Source organism: Saimiri boliviensis, chromosome 6 (assembly GCF_048565385.1).
Source record: "Saimiri boliviensis isolate mSaiBol1 chromosome 6, mSaiBol1.pri, whole genome shotgun sequence".
Lineage (NCBI taxonomy): Eukaryota > Metazoa > Chordata > Mammalia > Primates > Cebidae > Saimiri > Saimiri boliviensis.
Genome location: NC_133454.1, coordinates 23,557,187 through 23,573,082, shown reverse-complemented (window position 1 = coordinate 23,573,082; position 15,896 = coordinate 23,557,187). Strand labels below are relative to the sequence as shown.

Below are 15,896 nucleotides of genomic sequence, written 5' to 3'. Positions count from 1 at the left end.
CTAAGGTGGGAGAATCGCATGAACCCTAGAGGCAGAGATTGCAGCGAGCTGACATTGCACCATTGCACTCCAGCCTGGGAGACAGAGCAAGATGACTTCTCCAAAACAAAAAACAAAAAACAAAAAACAAGGATTAACAAACTACTGCCCACAGGGCAAATGCAGCATATTACCCTTTCACAGTGCCTACAAACTAACAATGTTTCTACATTTTAAAAAGGAGTGGAAGGAAAGAAAATATAATATTTTGACAACAACATGAAATTCAAATTTTAGTCTCTATAAAGTTTTACTGGAACACAAAAAATGTAATTTCTATGGCTACTTTAGGTTCTCACAAGAAGAATTAAACACTTTAACAGACACTGTATTGACCACAAACTCTAAAATACTCTTTGATGTCTGGCTCTTTACAGAAAAACTTGGCTAACCCCAAACTAAAATTATTTCTGTTTAATTCAGTAACTAATAAATTTAGAGATAAAATCTATAATCCTACCATTTATTTTGTTCATATACATTTCTTTATTCCTTTCTTACTCCTTTTAATGTTTTCTTTTGGATTAACTTGATTTAAATGAACTTCATTTAATATCTACTCTTAGCTAATTAATTACATTTCTTTAACTTTTTGTGGTTGCTTCAGGTTTTATAAAATAAAACAATAAAGCATCTTTAACTCAATACAGTCTACAACTAAATAATATTCTACCACTTCACATACAACATGAACATTTTAACCCTTACAATATTATACTTCCATTTCCTTGTTCTCTTCCTAAGTACTAGAGTTGTCACGTTTCACTTCCTCATATATTGTGAAATTTGCAACACATGGGTGATTTTTGCTTCAAACAGTTATCTTTTTAAAGACTTTTTTAAAATTAGGAAAAATGCATTTTACACTTGACATATTTATCCTTTCTTACACTTGTCATCTCTTTGTCTAGGTGCAAGTTTTCATCTGGTCCATTATCCTCCTTTCATCTGAAGATGCTTCTGTAGTTCAAGCGGCTAGCTCGTAACACAGTCTCTAGTTTTATCTGTCTGAAAAGGCTTTTATTTCACCCCCATTTTAAAGGATATTTTGCTGGATATAGAATTTTTCACCTAATACTTTTCATTTAGTACTTCTGCAATGTCCATTTTCAGCCAAGTGCAGTGGCTCACACCTGTAATCCCAGCACTGAGAGAGGCTGAGGCAGGCAGACTGCCTGAGCCCAGGAGTTTGAGACCAGCCTGGGCAACACAGTGAGACCTAGTTTCTACAAAAAATTTAAAAATTAGCCAGGCATAGTGGTATGCATCAGGAGTCCCAGCTACCTAGGAGGCTGAAGTGGGAGGATCGCTTGAGCCTGGGAAGTGGAGGCTGCAGTGAGCCATGCTCATTCCACTGCGCTCCAGCTTGAATGACACAGCAAGACCCGATCTCAAAAAAAAAAAAAAAAAAGTTAATCACAGCCTCATTTGTATAGTTTCCAACAAAACATCATCCTTGTTCCTTTGTATACAATATGTCTTTTTCTTAGGTTGCCTTCAAGATTCTGTCACTGCTTTCTGGTAAATGACAAACACAAATGTCTGTGAATATGTATGTCCTGCTTTAAGTTTGTTGAGATTATCAGATTTGTGGGTTTATAATTTTCATCAAATTTGAAGTTTTGCAGCCATTATTCTTCCAATATTCTTGGTTCCATCTTCCTTCTAGGATCTCAAATACACTTTATGGAACCTGCTTGACACTGTTCCACAGACTAGTGAAGCAACTTGATTATTTTCAGTTCTTTCTCACTGCTTTGTTTTAGGATAAAGTCTACTTACATATCTTCAAGTTCACTGGTTTTTTTCTACAGCATCCAATCAGTAAAATGCCTTTCAGTAATTTACTTCAGATATTATTTTTTAATCTCTAGAAGTTCTATATGTTTATTTTTCATCTTTCATTTTTCTTATTATGCTCATATTTTTCTTTAAATAGTTTTACTAATTATTTAATAGTATTTATTTTACTAACCTTGTCTGCTAGCTCTAGTATCTCCATCATTTCTGAATATGCTTCTTTGGGTTCATTTTTCTCCTGATTATGACTTAGGCCAGTTTCTCAGCATGTCTAGTAATTTGAGCCATATTGAGTAATTTAAAATGCTTGGATATTGGAAAATATCAGTCTTACAATGCTGCTAAGTGCTGTTAAGATTTTGCAATGTGCTGTAAAAATGAATTGGGCTTTGTTTTGGCAGGTATTTATTTGCAGATTCCGCTGATCTTTTTAAGGCCTTTTCTGTTAGCTTTCCTATAATCAACCAACTAGGTTCTCCACTGAATGACCTGGGTGTTACAAAGAATACTTCACTCTGGTCAGAGTTCAAACATCTCCAGTGTTAAGTTCTGGGAAATACTCTGCTAATAATAAATAACCCGGATGTTCAGTGCCTAGCCTTGTGGATTTTCCCTGTTTGCATATATGACCCAGTCTTCAGGAAAGACTCAAAGTACCCCATATACAGATTTCTGGAATTCTTTTTTTTTTTTTTTTTTTTTGAGATGGAGTTTCGCTCTTGTTACCCAGGCTGGAGTGCAATGGCGCGATCTCGGCTCACCGCAACCTCCGCCTCCTGGGTTCAGGCAATTCTCCTGCCTCAGCCTCCTGAGTAGCTGGGATTACACGCACGCGCCACCATGCCCAGCTAATTTTTTGTATTTTTAGTAGAGACGGGGTTTCATCATGTTGACCAGGTTGGTCTCGATCTCTCGATCTCGTGATCCACCCACCTCGGCCTCCCAAAGTGCTGGGATTACAGGCTTGAGCCACCGCGCCCGGCCCTGGAATTCTTTCTTCTGCATAGTCCTCTTCTTTTTGGAACCTGGCCCTGCAACTTCTAGCTGCCTAAGCCTCTTAAAATCCAATCTTTGCCTCTTCAACTGAGTGAAGCTGCCAAACTCTCATTAGAGTCTATCTCTCTGTTTCTGCAGTTCTAAAGCTGCTTCCAGCCTTAGTGGTATAGGGCTCACTTCTTTTATTTCACCCATCTTAGGGATCACAGTCCTCATTTGCCTTAGTACAGTATCTAAAAAGACATGGTTCACGTATCTTGGTCCAGTTTACTAGCTGTTTATGACAAGTGGTAAAAGCCACTTATTATTCCATCATGTCCAGAGAGAATTCTCAATTTTTCAAGCAAGATTGGCCAGGCACAGCGACTCACACCTGTAATCTCAACATTTTGGGAGGCCAAGGTGGGTGGATCACCTGAGGTCAGGAGTTTGAGACCAGCCTGGCCAACATGCTGAAACTGCATCCCTACTAAAAATACAAAACATTAGCCAGGTGTGGTGGTGTGCACCTGTAATCCCAGCTACTTGGGAGGCTGAGGCACAGGAATTGCTTGAACCTGGGAGGCGGAGGTTGCAGTAAGCCGAGGTCATGCCATTGCACTCCAGCCCAGGCAACAAGAGTGAAACTCTATCTCAAAAGAAAGCAATATAAAAGACATGTACTTGAGCAGACGATGTGAATTTTTAAAAGTGTGAATTATAAGTAGATCTATTTGTTAAACATGAACTATGAACTCTAAAAAGAAACAATCTGCATATTGTATAGTGGTTTTTAACATTTCCATAAAAGGAAAAAAATCCTTAAAACTTTATAGGAGGATATTATTTGTCTCCATTATGAAGAAACTCTGAAGTTAATAAATTGCCAGGTCACACAAATACCAAGTGGCAAGGCTAAGAATCCAACTCATAACACTAAAAATTCATGACATCTACTACGTACTATCATGCTTCCCATTAATTTCTCATGATAAGTACTATGTATTAAGAGATTTATCCTACCAAACTGAATTTATTAAAGTATCTTAAGTTGTGTTTAGCAAGATTATTATTATCATACAGAGTATCTGATCAACACTGGAATAAAAAATTATCACATTTTGGTAAATAAATATATTATTCATTTAAATTTAAAATGGAACTTTGGACACTTTCACTCAGGCCAGGAGTACCCCAAGGAACACATGTATTTCCTAATTCATATAGTTGAACATTATATTTATGATCTACTGTTGTGACCACTAGAATGTATGCTCCATTAAAGTTTTAGTCACAAGGTCTAGAGAAGGATTTAGCATACAGTAGATACTCAACATACATTGGGGAATAAAAGAGCCCCATAATTTTAATTCTCCTAAAACTATAATGGTGGAAGCATATTACATCAAGATGGTGGGCTGACCCTCCTGCCCAAATCCCTTAAAATATAGTAAAAAAGAAAAAAAAAAAGTATTGTTCATGTGTTTCCAATAAATATGGAGTAATAAGAACAAAGTTTACCTTACTGAAAACAACAACTACAAAATGAAACTAGACACTCAAGACATTACACAACAAGCAACAAAAGACTATGAATAGTGATACATGATAGATGCACAACAGAGATAAACCCTAGAACTACCCCAATTTAAAAAGCAGTACAGAGGCAAAGGGAGGATCAGTCAAAAGCCCGGCAATCTCCCTTAGGCAGAGAGATTAGGTTAAGAGGTAAGAAAGCAAAGGTAGAATTCACAGAGAAGAGTGTCAGAGAAGAGAGCTGCAGAGAGGACCCTTGGAAATTTGCAAAGGGTTCCTCTGATTCTTCACCAAAAGACTGAGCAGTACACGTACACAAGGAAATTACCCAAGGTCAGGGATAGAACTGCTCCAAAGGAATAAAGGGAATAGCACCCAATGCCCACACAGGTCTACACAAAAGGCCTGCCCCCCAAGAGCAAGAACGGAAAAGCTGGTCTTTTGGCTAACACTCGTTACAGCAGCAAGAGGTCAGAGCAAATTGCATCCTACAGATCAAATGTAGTTCACCACCTATTTTGTATATCCCAAGAAGTAAAAATAATGTTTGCATTATTAAATGGCTGAAAAAGGTCAAAAAAAAGAATATTTCACGACAATTTAAACTACATAAAAGTTAAATCATAGTGCTTAAAAGTAAAGTTCACACCATGTTTAATCATTTAAATACGATCTATGGTTGCTTTTATACTACAGTAGAAGAGAGAGATAGTTGACACACAAACTGTAGAGCCCACAAAGCCTAAAACATCTACTATCTGGGTCTTTACAGAAAAATAGGTCTTGCCTCAATATGAAAAAAATAAAAACTAGAATAAGTGCATATCCAGCCCCACCTAACAAAGCTTAAAAATCAAGATGATGTAACGCAGTGGTTTTCAAAGAAAAAATAAAAATAAATAAATAAATAAAAGATGCTGAATAATCAATCTATTTTCAATTAACTTACAATGCAGAACAAATACCAAGAATATCATAGGAATATAAAAATATTCAGCATCAGGCTGGGCGCAGTGGCTCATTCCTGTATCCCAGCACTGTGGGAGGCCGAGGTGGGAGAATCATGAGGTCAGGAGTTTGAGACCAGCCTGGCCAACCCATCTCTACTAAAAACACAAAAAAATTAGCTGGGCGTGGCCAGGCACGGTGGCTCAAGCCTGTAATCCCAGCACTTTGGGAGGCCGAGGCGGGTGGATCACAAGGTCAAGAGATCGAGACCATCCTGGTCAACATGGTGAAACCCCGTCTCTACTAAAAATACAAAAAATTAGCTGGGCATGGTGGCGCGTGCCTGTAATCCCAGCTACTCAGGAGGCTGAGGCAGGACAATTGCCTGAACCCGGGAGGTGGAGGTTGCAGTGAGCCGAGATCGCGCCATTGCACTCCAGCCTGGGTAACAAGAGCAAAACTCCGTCTCAAAAAAAAAAAAAAAAAATTAGCTGGGCATGATGGTGCGTGCCTGTAATCTCAGCTACTCAGGAGGCTGAGGCAGGAGAACTACTTGAACCGGGACCTGGAAGGTAGAAGTTGCAGTGAGCCAAGACTGTGCCACTGCACTCTAGCCTGGGCTACAGAGTAAGATTCCATCTTAAAAAATATATATATATATATATATCAGCATCTAGCATAGTAAAGTTCAGAGTTCAATATGCACTAAAAACTTAGCAGGCATTGCTGATGTACCTTCAGAACAGTTAAAAAAAAAAAAAAAAAAAAAAGTCGAGTCTAGTGGCTCACACCTGTAATCCCAGGACTATGGGAGGCCTAGTCAGGCAATTGCTTTAGTCCAAGAGTTTGAGACCAGTCTGGGCAACATAGTGAAATCCCACCTCTACTAAAAATACAAAAAATTTTTCAGGTATGGGAGTATATGCCTATAATACTAATTACTCAGGAGGCTGAGGTAAGAGAATCACTTGAGTCTGTTAGGTCAAGGCTGCAGTGAGCCAAGATCACACCAGTATACTCCAGCCTGTGCAACCAGGCTGAGACTGTGTCTCAAAACAAAATAAAACAAAAATACAGAAAAAAAAGTCAAATATTACCAGGCATGCAAAAGCAGCAGAAAAATTCAACCCAAAATGAGAAAAAATAAAAAATAAAATAAAAATCAAACCTGACCCAGAAATTACTGGTAATAGAATCAGTAGAAAAAGACATGAAAAGTTCTTATATGACTATGACTATAATCCATATGTTCAAGAACCTAAAGGAAAAACTGAAAACATGTTGAGTGAGATAAGGTTAATATAAAAAAAGACCCAAATGACAATTCTAGAAAGGGAAACTGTAAGTTGTGATACTAAATGGAATAAAAGGTAGATCAGACAGGTTAAAATAAAAATTAGTGAACTTAAAAATATAACAATGAAAATTAAACAAAATGATACACAGAAAAACCCTGTCTTTGTCTAGTGAAAAAATGTACCCAATATAATGAACATAATAGTTGTGGCATGCATCTAAAGCAGTATTTGTAGAAAAATATATATGCTACAAATCCCAGTGGATACAGTTAAAAAGAAAAAAATTATAAAACTGAAAATCCATTAGAAACAAAGAAATGTTTCAAATCTATGACCAAAGCTTTCACCTTAAAAGATAACAAGGGAGGCCGGGCGCAGTGGCTCACGCCTGTAATCCCAGCACTTTGGGAGGCCGAGGCGGGGGGATCTCGAGGTCAAGAGATGGAGACCATCCTGGTCAACATGGTGAAACCCCGTCTCTACTAAAAACACAAAAAATTAGCTGGGCATGGTGGCGCGTGCCTGTAATCCCAGCTACTCAGGAGGCTGAGGCAGGAGAATTGCCTGAACCCAGGAGGCGGAGGTTGCGGTGAGCCGAGATCGTGCCATTGCACTCCAGCCTGGGTAACAAGAGCGAAACTCTGTCTCAAAAAAAAAAAAAAGACAACAAGGGAGAGACTTCAAGACAGCTAACTACAGGCCTCCTCTACTAAGAACAACCAAAGTAGTGAGTAAATAATGTCACTTCGATAGCTCACCTAAGAGATAGAAGCCAGACAAAGAGAGGGAGGATATGGCTGTAATTCCAGCTACTTGTGAGGGTGAGATGGGAGGATCACTTGAATCCAAGAGTTGGAGACGAGCCTGGGTAAAAAAGCAAGACCTCATCTCAAAAAACTAATTCTTAAAAACATTTAAAAATAGAACACTGGAATTCAACAGAAAAAATAACAAGAAACATCTATGGCAAGGAAGAAAACAGAAATAAGGCAGCCTGCTCAACCCCATCAACTGGGAGCCAGGAGAAACTCCCCAATGTGGAAAAAGGGAAACTAACAGATCCATATTCCCACCATGGATTTCTGCAATTCTAGCCATGGGAGAGGGCCTCAACTCTCACAGGCCCCGAAACTAAGGAAGCTGCTGGGAGATTGTATGAAGGCACACCTCCAGGGAGGGAGCTTGTCCTGGGTTCTACACACTCCTTAAGACCTAGGCAGCTACAGCAAGGTGACATTTTAGTGACCTGTCTCCAGCAGACTGCCCATTGTGCTGGAACCCAATGCCACCAGGGCTGAGGCCCAAGTGAAACATGGACTACCGCAGCTGAGGCACAAGCAAGGCACAGGCTATTGCTGTCAGGGTTGAAGCATGAGCATGTTGCAGGCCACTGTGGCCACAGCTGAGGCAGGAACACCACACAGGCTGATCGGGAACTGAGATGTGAGCAGAGCATGTGTTTCCTACCCACCAGTCTAAGCTACTACCACTGAAGGCAGCTCCACCCTCCATAGTGATAGGGCCCTAGAATATCCCTGACAGTCCCCAACTCAATTATTCTGCCAAGGGCCTGGGGAACGCCCCACCCCTGCCCACCACCCAAGGCACCTGCACTTACCAATAGGGGGCCTGAGGATAAGCCCTTCTGGCCCAGCTTCACTTCCCACTCACAACACCCCTGACACACATTCTGGGAAACAGGGATTGCCCAGCCTAACACTATTGGTATGTGAGCACACCTCCCAGGGGCCTGAGCTTGGGCCTGTCCACCTGCAGCTATCACCACAGCTGTAACCTACCTGCAGGCCTTGGGAGTGGCTGACACAGTCTATCACAGCCACCACCAACACCAGTGCATACTGCTCAGGACTGAGAGGGTAGTCCAGCCACTGCCACTACCATCAACCAGGCCATGCCAGCTGCTTAAGAGCCTGTATTAGTATGTTTTCATGCTGATTTACTGTATTAGCCCATTTTCACACTGCTGATAAAGACAAACCTGAGATTGGACAATTTACAAAAGAAAGAGGTTTACTGGACTCCCAATTCCATATTGCTAAGAAGGCTTCACAAGCATGATAGAAGGCAGGGAGTAGCAAGTCACATCTTACATGGATGGTGGCAGACAAAGAGAGCTTCTGAAGGAAAACTCTCCCTTATAATAACCATCAGCTCTTATGAGTCTTACTCACTATCATGAGAACAGCTTTAAAAAACCTGCCTGCATGTTTCAATTACCCTCCACCTGGTCCCTCTCACAACACATGGGAATTCAAGATGAGATTTGGGTGGGCACAACGCCAAGCCATATCATTCTAACCCTGGCCCCTCCTGAATCTCATGTCCTCACATTTCAAAACCAATCATGCCTTCCCAACAGTCCCCCAAAGTCTTAACTCATTTCAGCATTAACTCAAAAGTCCACAGTCCAAAGTCTCATCTGAGACAAGGTAAGTCCCTTCTGCCTATGACTCTGTAAAATCAAAAGAAAGTTAGTTACTTTCTAGATATAATGGGGGTACAGGCAGTTAGTTAGTAAATACGGCCATTCCAATGCGAGACACTGACCAAAACAGAGGGGTTACAGGCTCCATGCAAATCAGAAATCCAGCAGGGAAGTCAAACCTTAAAGCTCCAAAATAATCTCCTTTGATTTCATGTCTCATATCCAGGTCACACTGATGCAAGAGGTGGGTTCCCATGGTCTGGCGTAGCGGCACCCCTGTAGCTTTGCAGGGTAAATGGGCCAATTTCATGGGTTAGCACTGAGTGTCTGTGGCTTTTCTAGGCACACGGTGCAAGCTGTCAGTGGATCTACCATTTGGGGACCTGGAAGACAGTGGCCCTCTTCTCATAGCTCCACTAGGCAGTGCCCCAAGTAGGGACTCTGTGTGGGGGCACAACCCCACATTTCCCTTCTGTACCCACTCCATGAGGGCCTTGCCCCTGCAGCAAACTTTTTCCTGGGTATCCAGGCATTTCTGTACATCTTTTGAAATCTAGGTGGAGGTTCCCAAACCTCAATTCTTGACTTCTGTGTACCTGCAGGCTCACCACCACGTGGAAGCTGCCAAGGGTTGAGGCTTCCACCCTGTGAAGCAACAGCCCATGCTGTACCTTGGCTGCTTTTAGTCATGGCTGGAGTAGATGAGACACAGGGCACCAAGTTGCTAGCCTGCACACAGCATGGGCACTCTGGGCCTGGTCTACAAAACCATTTTCTCCAGACCTCCAGGCCTGTGGTGGGAGGGGCTGCCGTGAAGGTGAAGACCTCGGACATGCCCTGGAGACATTTTCCCCATTATCTTGAGGATTAACATTTGGCCCCTAGTTACTTACGCAAATTTCTATAGCCGGCTTCAATTTCTCCTCAGAAAATGGGTTTTTCTTTTCTATCATATTGTCAGGCTGCAAACTTTCCAAACTTTTATGCTCTGCTTCCCTTATAAAACTTAATGCCTTTAACAGCACCCAAGTCACCTCTTGAATGCTTTGTTGCTTAAATATTTCTTCCACCAGATACCCTAAACCATCTCTCTCAAGTCCAAAGTTCCACAAATCTCTAGGACAGGGGAAAATGTTGCCAGTCTCTTTGCTAAAACATAACAAGAGTCACCCTGGACCTCATTGTCCATATTGTTATTAGGCTTTAGGTCAAAGGCATTCAACAAGTCTCTAGGAAGTTCTAAACTTTCCTACATTTTCCTGTCTTCTTCTGAGCTTTCCAAACTGTTCTAATCTCTGCCAGTTACCCAGTTCCAAAGTCGCTTCCACATTTTCAGGTATCTTCTCAGCAACGCCCCACTCTACTGGTACTAAGTTATTGTATTACTCTGTTTTCACGCTGCTGATAAAGACATAACCAAGACTTAGCAATTTACAAAAGAATGAGGTTGATTGCACCTATAGTTCCACATGGCTGGGGAGGCTTCACAATCATGGCAGAATGCAAGGAGGAGCAAGTCCCATATTATGCGGATGGTGGCAGGCAGAGAGGTTGTTCAGGAAAACTCCTTAAAATAACCATTAGATCACATGAGACTTACTATCACAAGGATAGCAAACAAAAGACCTGCCCCCATGATTTCATTACCTCCCACAGGATCCCTCCCACAACACATGCAAATTCAAGATGAGATTTGGGTGGGGACACAGCCAAACCATATCAGAGTCCAAGAACCCACCCCTGCTCTCCCAGTACTGGCATCTGAGTAGGCCAGCTAGAGGCCCAAGAATTGGCCTCTCTGTACCTAGCTAACAATAATGCCAGTGTATGTCACCCTACGGACCAAAGACAGGTACAGTCAGCCCATATATCTCACCACTGGGGACAGAAGACTAGCCCAGCTAGCAACCCAGCCCTAGCAAAACTTTATAACAGCCTCTGCTAATAACCATACCCTAAGCTGTCAAGAGCAAAACAGGTATCCCTGATGTTTAGAACCAAAGAAATCATACAGAGATTACATTAGTACAATATACCCAGAATCAAAAAGTACCCTATCCAACCAACAATATACATACCTTGTCAAGAAAAAGTCCTCCAAGCAAATTCAAAAAATTCGAAGAAGCAACAATACCAGATATGCAGATATCATTTGATACCTCCAAAGAGACACAGTAACACTCTAGCTAGAGATCTCAATCAAAAACAAATTTATAAAATCTCCCCCCAAAATTCAAAATATTGATCTTCAAGAAGCTCAGTGAAATATAAGAGAATACTAAAAACAAAACAAAACAAAACAATAACAACAAGAACAAAAAAAAAAACCACCACCACCAAAGAAATCATAAAAATAATTCAGGTTGTAAACGAGAAATTTACCAAAGAGAAAGATATAAAAAAGAACCAAACAGAAATTCGGGAACTGAAGAGCTCATTGAATGAAATACAGAACACATTTGAAAGACTCAACAATAGATTAGAACAAGCAAAAGAAAGAATCTCCGATCTTGAAGACAGTCTTTTGAAATAACCCAGTCATCCTCCCTGGCATAATTGAATCTGGAAGAAAAAAAAAAAAAGAAAGAGATTACCCAGTCAGACAAAGTAAAATAAAAAAGGATGAACAAACCCTTTGTGACATATGGGACAATGAAAACAACCAAGAATTTGGTATTTGGTATCCCAGAAGGCAAAGAGAGAATGAGTCAAAAAACCTATTTAGTGAAGTAACAGATGAAGACTTGCTGTATGAGGCAGTTCTTGCATTGTTATAAAGAAATAGCTGTTGGGGCAGTGGCTCACGCCTATAATCCCAATACTATGGGAGGCCGAGGTGGGTGGATCATCGAAGGTTGGGAGTTTGAGACCAGCCTGACCAACATGGAGAAACCCCTGTCTCTACTAAAAATACAAAATTAGCTAGGAGTGGTCGTTCATTCCTGTAATCCCAGCTACTCAGGAGGCTGAGGCAGGAGAATCGCTTGAACCAGGAAGCGAAGGTTGCGGTGAGCCGAGATCGCTCCATTGCACTCCAGCCTGGGCGACAAGAGCAAAACTGTCTCAAAACAACAACAAAAATACCTGGGCTTGGGTAATTTATAAAGAAAAATGGTTTAATTGGCTCATGTTTCTGTAGGTTTTATAGGAAGCATGGTGTTAGTGTCTGCTGGACTTCAAGGGAGACCTAAGGAGGTGTATAATCATGGCAGAAGGTGAAGGGGGAGCAGAAGTGTCACATGGTAAAAGCAGGAGCAACTGAGACAGACAGAATGGGGGAGGAGGTGGCATACATTTTTAAATGACAAGATCTCATGTGGACTCAGCAATAGTTCACTTATCACTCAGGGGATAGCCCAAGCCATTCATAAGGGATCTGCCTCCATGATCCAAACACCTCCTACCAGGGCCCACCTCCAATACTGGGGATTACGTTTCAACACGAGATTTAAGCAAGGACAAATACCCAAACTATATCCTTTCCCAAGTCTAGCAAAAGATATAAACGACCAGATAAAGATGGCCCAGACATCCCCAAACAGACACAATGCAAAAAGAAGGTCTTCTCCACAGCACATTATAGTGAAGCTGTCTACAGTCAAAGACAAAGAGAACACCCAAACCACCAAGTAAGTGAAAAGTGTGTAGTCACCTATTAAGAAACCCCCGTGGCCAGGCACAGTGGCTCATGTCTGTAATCTCAGCATTTTGAGAGGCCAAGGTAGGCAGATCATGAGGTCAGAAGTTCAAGACCAGCCTGGCCAACATGGTGAAACCCCATCTCTACTAAAAACACAAAAATTAGCCGGTGTGGTGGTGGGTGCCTATAATCCTAGCTACTCGGGAGGCTGAATCATTTGAACCCAGGAGGTGGAGGGGCTGCAATAAGCTGAGATTGCGCCATTGCACTCCAGCCTGGGCAGAAACTGTCTCAAAAAAAAAAAAAAGAAGAAAGAGAAAGAAAAAGAAAAAGAACCCCCATCAGACTAACAGTAGATTTCTCAGCAGAAACTTTACCAGCCAGGAGAGAATGGAATGACATAGTCAAAGATTAAAGAAAAAAACTGCCAACCAAGATACCATACCTACCAAAATTTCCTGTCATGAGAAAAATGTTTCCCTGACAAGCAAAAGTTAAAAAGAATTCATCACCGTTAAAGAGAATTCATTACCATTAGGCCAGACCTACAAGAAATGCTCAAAGGAGCAGTAAACTTGGAAGTCAAAGGATGACATTTACCATTATGAAAACACACAAAAGTATAAATTCAAGGGTAAAGCAAACATACAGATGAGGAAGAGAAAAAATTCAAAGTTACTATTACATAAAGACTGTAAATCACAGAGATAAACAAGAAAAAGAAAAGGACAAAGAATATATAAAACAACCAGAAAACAACAATATGACAAGAACAAAACATCACATATCAAGAATAACTTTGAATGTAAATGGATTTGTCTCCACTTGAAAGATACAAACTGGCTGATTGGATAAAGAAACATGATCTGGCCAGGTGTGGTGGCTCATGCCTGTAATCCCAGCACTTTAAGAGGTCGAGGCAAGAGGATCACTTTAGGTCAGGGGTTTGAAACCAGCCTGATCTACATAGCAAGTCCTCATCTCTAAAAAAGAAAAAATTTTAAATTAGCAAGGTGTGGTGACCTGCACTTGTAGTCCCAGCTACTCAGGAAGCTAAGGCAAAAGATTGCTTAAATCCAGGAATTCAAGGCTGCCGTGAGTCATGATCATGCCACTGCACTCCAGCCTGGGAGACAGGAGAAATCTTGCCTCAAAAAAAATTAAAAAAAGAAATATGATCCAATTATATGATGCCTAGAAAAAACACGCTTTACCTGTAAAGGCACATATAGACTAAAAGAAAAGGAGTGGAAAGATATTCCACACAGATGAAAACCAAAAGTGAGCAGGATTAGCTATACATGTATCAGTTACGGATGTGAGAGTGATCTGGCTGTGACATCTGTCACTCCATTGATCACCAGGATTGATTCAGTTGATCTGGCTGGCTAGGCAGGTGTCCACTTTCTCCCTCACTGATCCATGGGTGTCCCTCCCAAAGCTCACACTTAGTAGAAAAGGACAATCATCCCCAACAGAGGAGGACTGGTCTTCCATCAAGGGTATACAAGTAGCTGCACTCCCCTGCTAGAATCTCCCAACAAACTCTCAGGAGTAGCTATACCTCTATCAGATAAAACCAGCTTTAAGTCAAAAAAGCTAATAAAAAAAAGATGATGAAGGTCATTATACAATGATAAAGGGATGAATCCAGCAAAAGGACATAACAGTTCTAAATATATCTGCACTCAACAATGGAGCACACAAATTCATAAAGGATTACTAGATCTAAACAGAGACACAGACTCCAATATAATAACAGTGCCCTATAATTGCTCCTGTGAATAGCCACTGCACTCCAGCCTGGGTGATGTGGCAAGGCTCTATTCTCTTAAAAAGAAAAAATAAGAAACATTTGGCCATGGTAAGGCATAGTGGCTCATACCTGTAATCCCAGCACTTTGGGAGGCCAAGGCAGGTAGATCATTTGAGCTGGAGACCAGTCTGACCAACATGGTGAAACCCCCCACCTCTACTAAAAATATAGATCATTTGAGCTGGAGACCAGTCTGACCAACATGGTGAACTCCCCCACCTCTACTAAAAATATAAAATTTAGCCAGGCATGGTGGCACACACCTGTAATCCTACCTATGCGGGAGGCTGAGGCAGGAGAATCACTTGAACCCAGAAGGTGGAGGTTGCAATGAGCTGAGATCACACCATTGCACTCCAGCCTGGGCAACAAAACAAGAACCTGTCTCCAAAAAGAAAAAACCAGAAAGATCAGGTAACAACAAAGCTTTCTTATCAGAAAAAGGAAAAAAAAAAAAAAACAGAAAAGGAAAAAAAGTATTTCCCACAAGGAAAGCCCAGTACCAGATGGCTTCACTGGTAAATTCTACCGAACATTTATAAAAGAATTAACACCAGCTGGGTGTGGTGGCACATGCCTGTCATATCAGCACTTTAGAAGGAGGACGGCAGATCACTTGAGGTCAGGCATATAAGACCAGCCTGGACAACACAGCAAGACTCCATCTCAACAAAAAACTCTAAGCTGGTTATTCTAGTTAGAAAAGAAAAAAAAAAAAAAAAAAACTCAAAACTGGTAAGGCATGGTGGCAAACACCTGTACTCTTAGCTACATGAGAGGTTATGGTTGGGAAGATAGCTTGAGCCCAAGACTTCAAGGCTGAAGTGAGGTATGACTGCACCACTACACTCCAGCTTGGGCTATGGTGAGACTCTCTCTCTTCAATTAGCTGAGTGTGAAGCTGAGGCAAGAGGACTGCTTGAGTCCTATGTCAAGGTGGCAGTGAGCCACAATTGCAGCATCACACTTCAACCTGCGTAACAGAGCAAAACCTTCTGTCTCTTTAAAAAAAAAAAAAAAAAAAAAAGAGTTAATTCCAGTCCTTCTGAAATTCCTCCAAAACACAGAAGAGGACAGAACACGTTCCACACTTCCCAATTCATTTTATGAGGCCAGGATTACCTTGTATGGTATAAGAAGAAATACATTATTTGGGGCAGGGCGCAATGGCTCACACATGTAATCCTAGCACTTTGGGAGACCACAGTGGCTGGATCACCTGAGGTAAGGAGTTTGAGACCAGCTTGACTAACATAGTAAAACCCCTTCTGTACTAAAAATACACAATTAGCTGGGTGTGGTGGCACATGCCTGTAGTCACAGCTACTTGGGAGGCTGAGACAGGAGAGTTATTTGAACCCAGGAGGTGGAGGCTGCAATGAGCTGAGAACTTGCCAC

At 41.3% G+C, this 15,896-nt stretch overlaps 1 protein-coding gene and 1 pseudogene across 2 annotated transcripts in view; both read right to left on the bottom strand.

Moving 5' to 3' along the window:
- The window catches only part of RSF1 (remodeling and spacing factor 1), a 161,036-nt gene that overhangs the window by 126,271 nt on the left and 18,869 nt on the right, over nt 1-15,896 (bottom strand). The window lies entirely within an intron of this gene.
- LOC101048987 (10 kDa heat shock protein, mitochondrial pseudogene) overlaps nt 1-15,896 on the bottom strand; it is a 46,542-nt pseudogene that overhangs the window by 12,444 nt on the left and 18,202 nt on the right.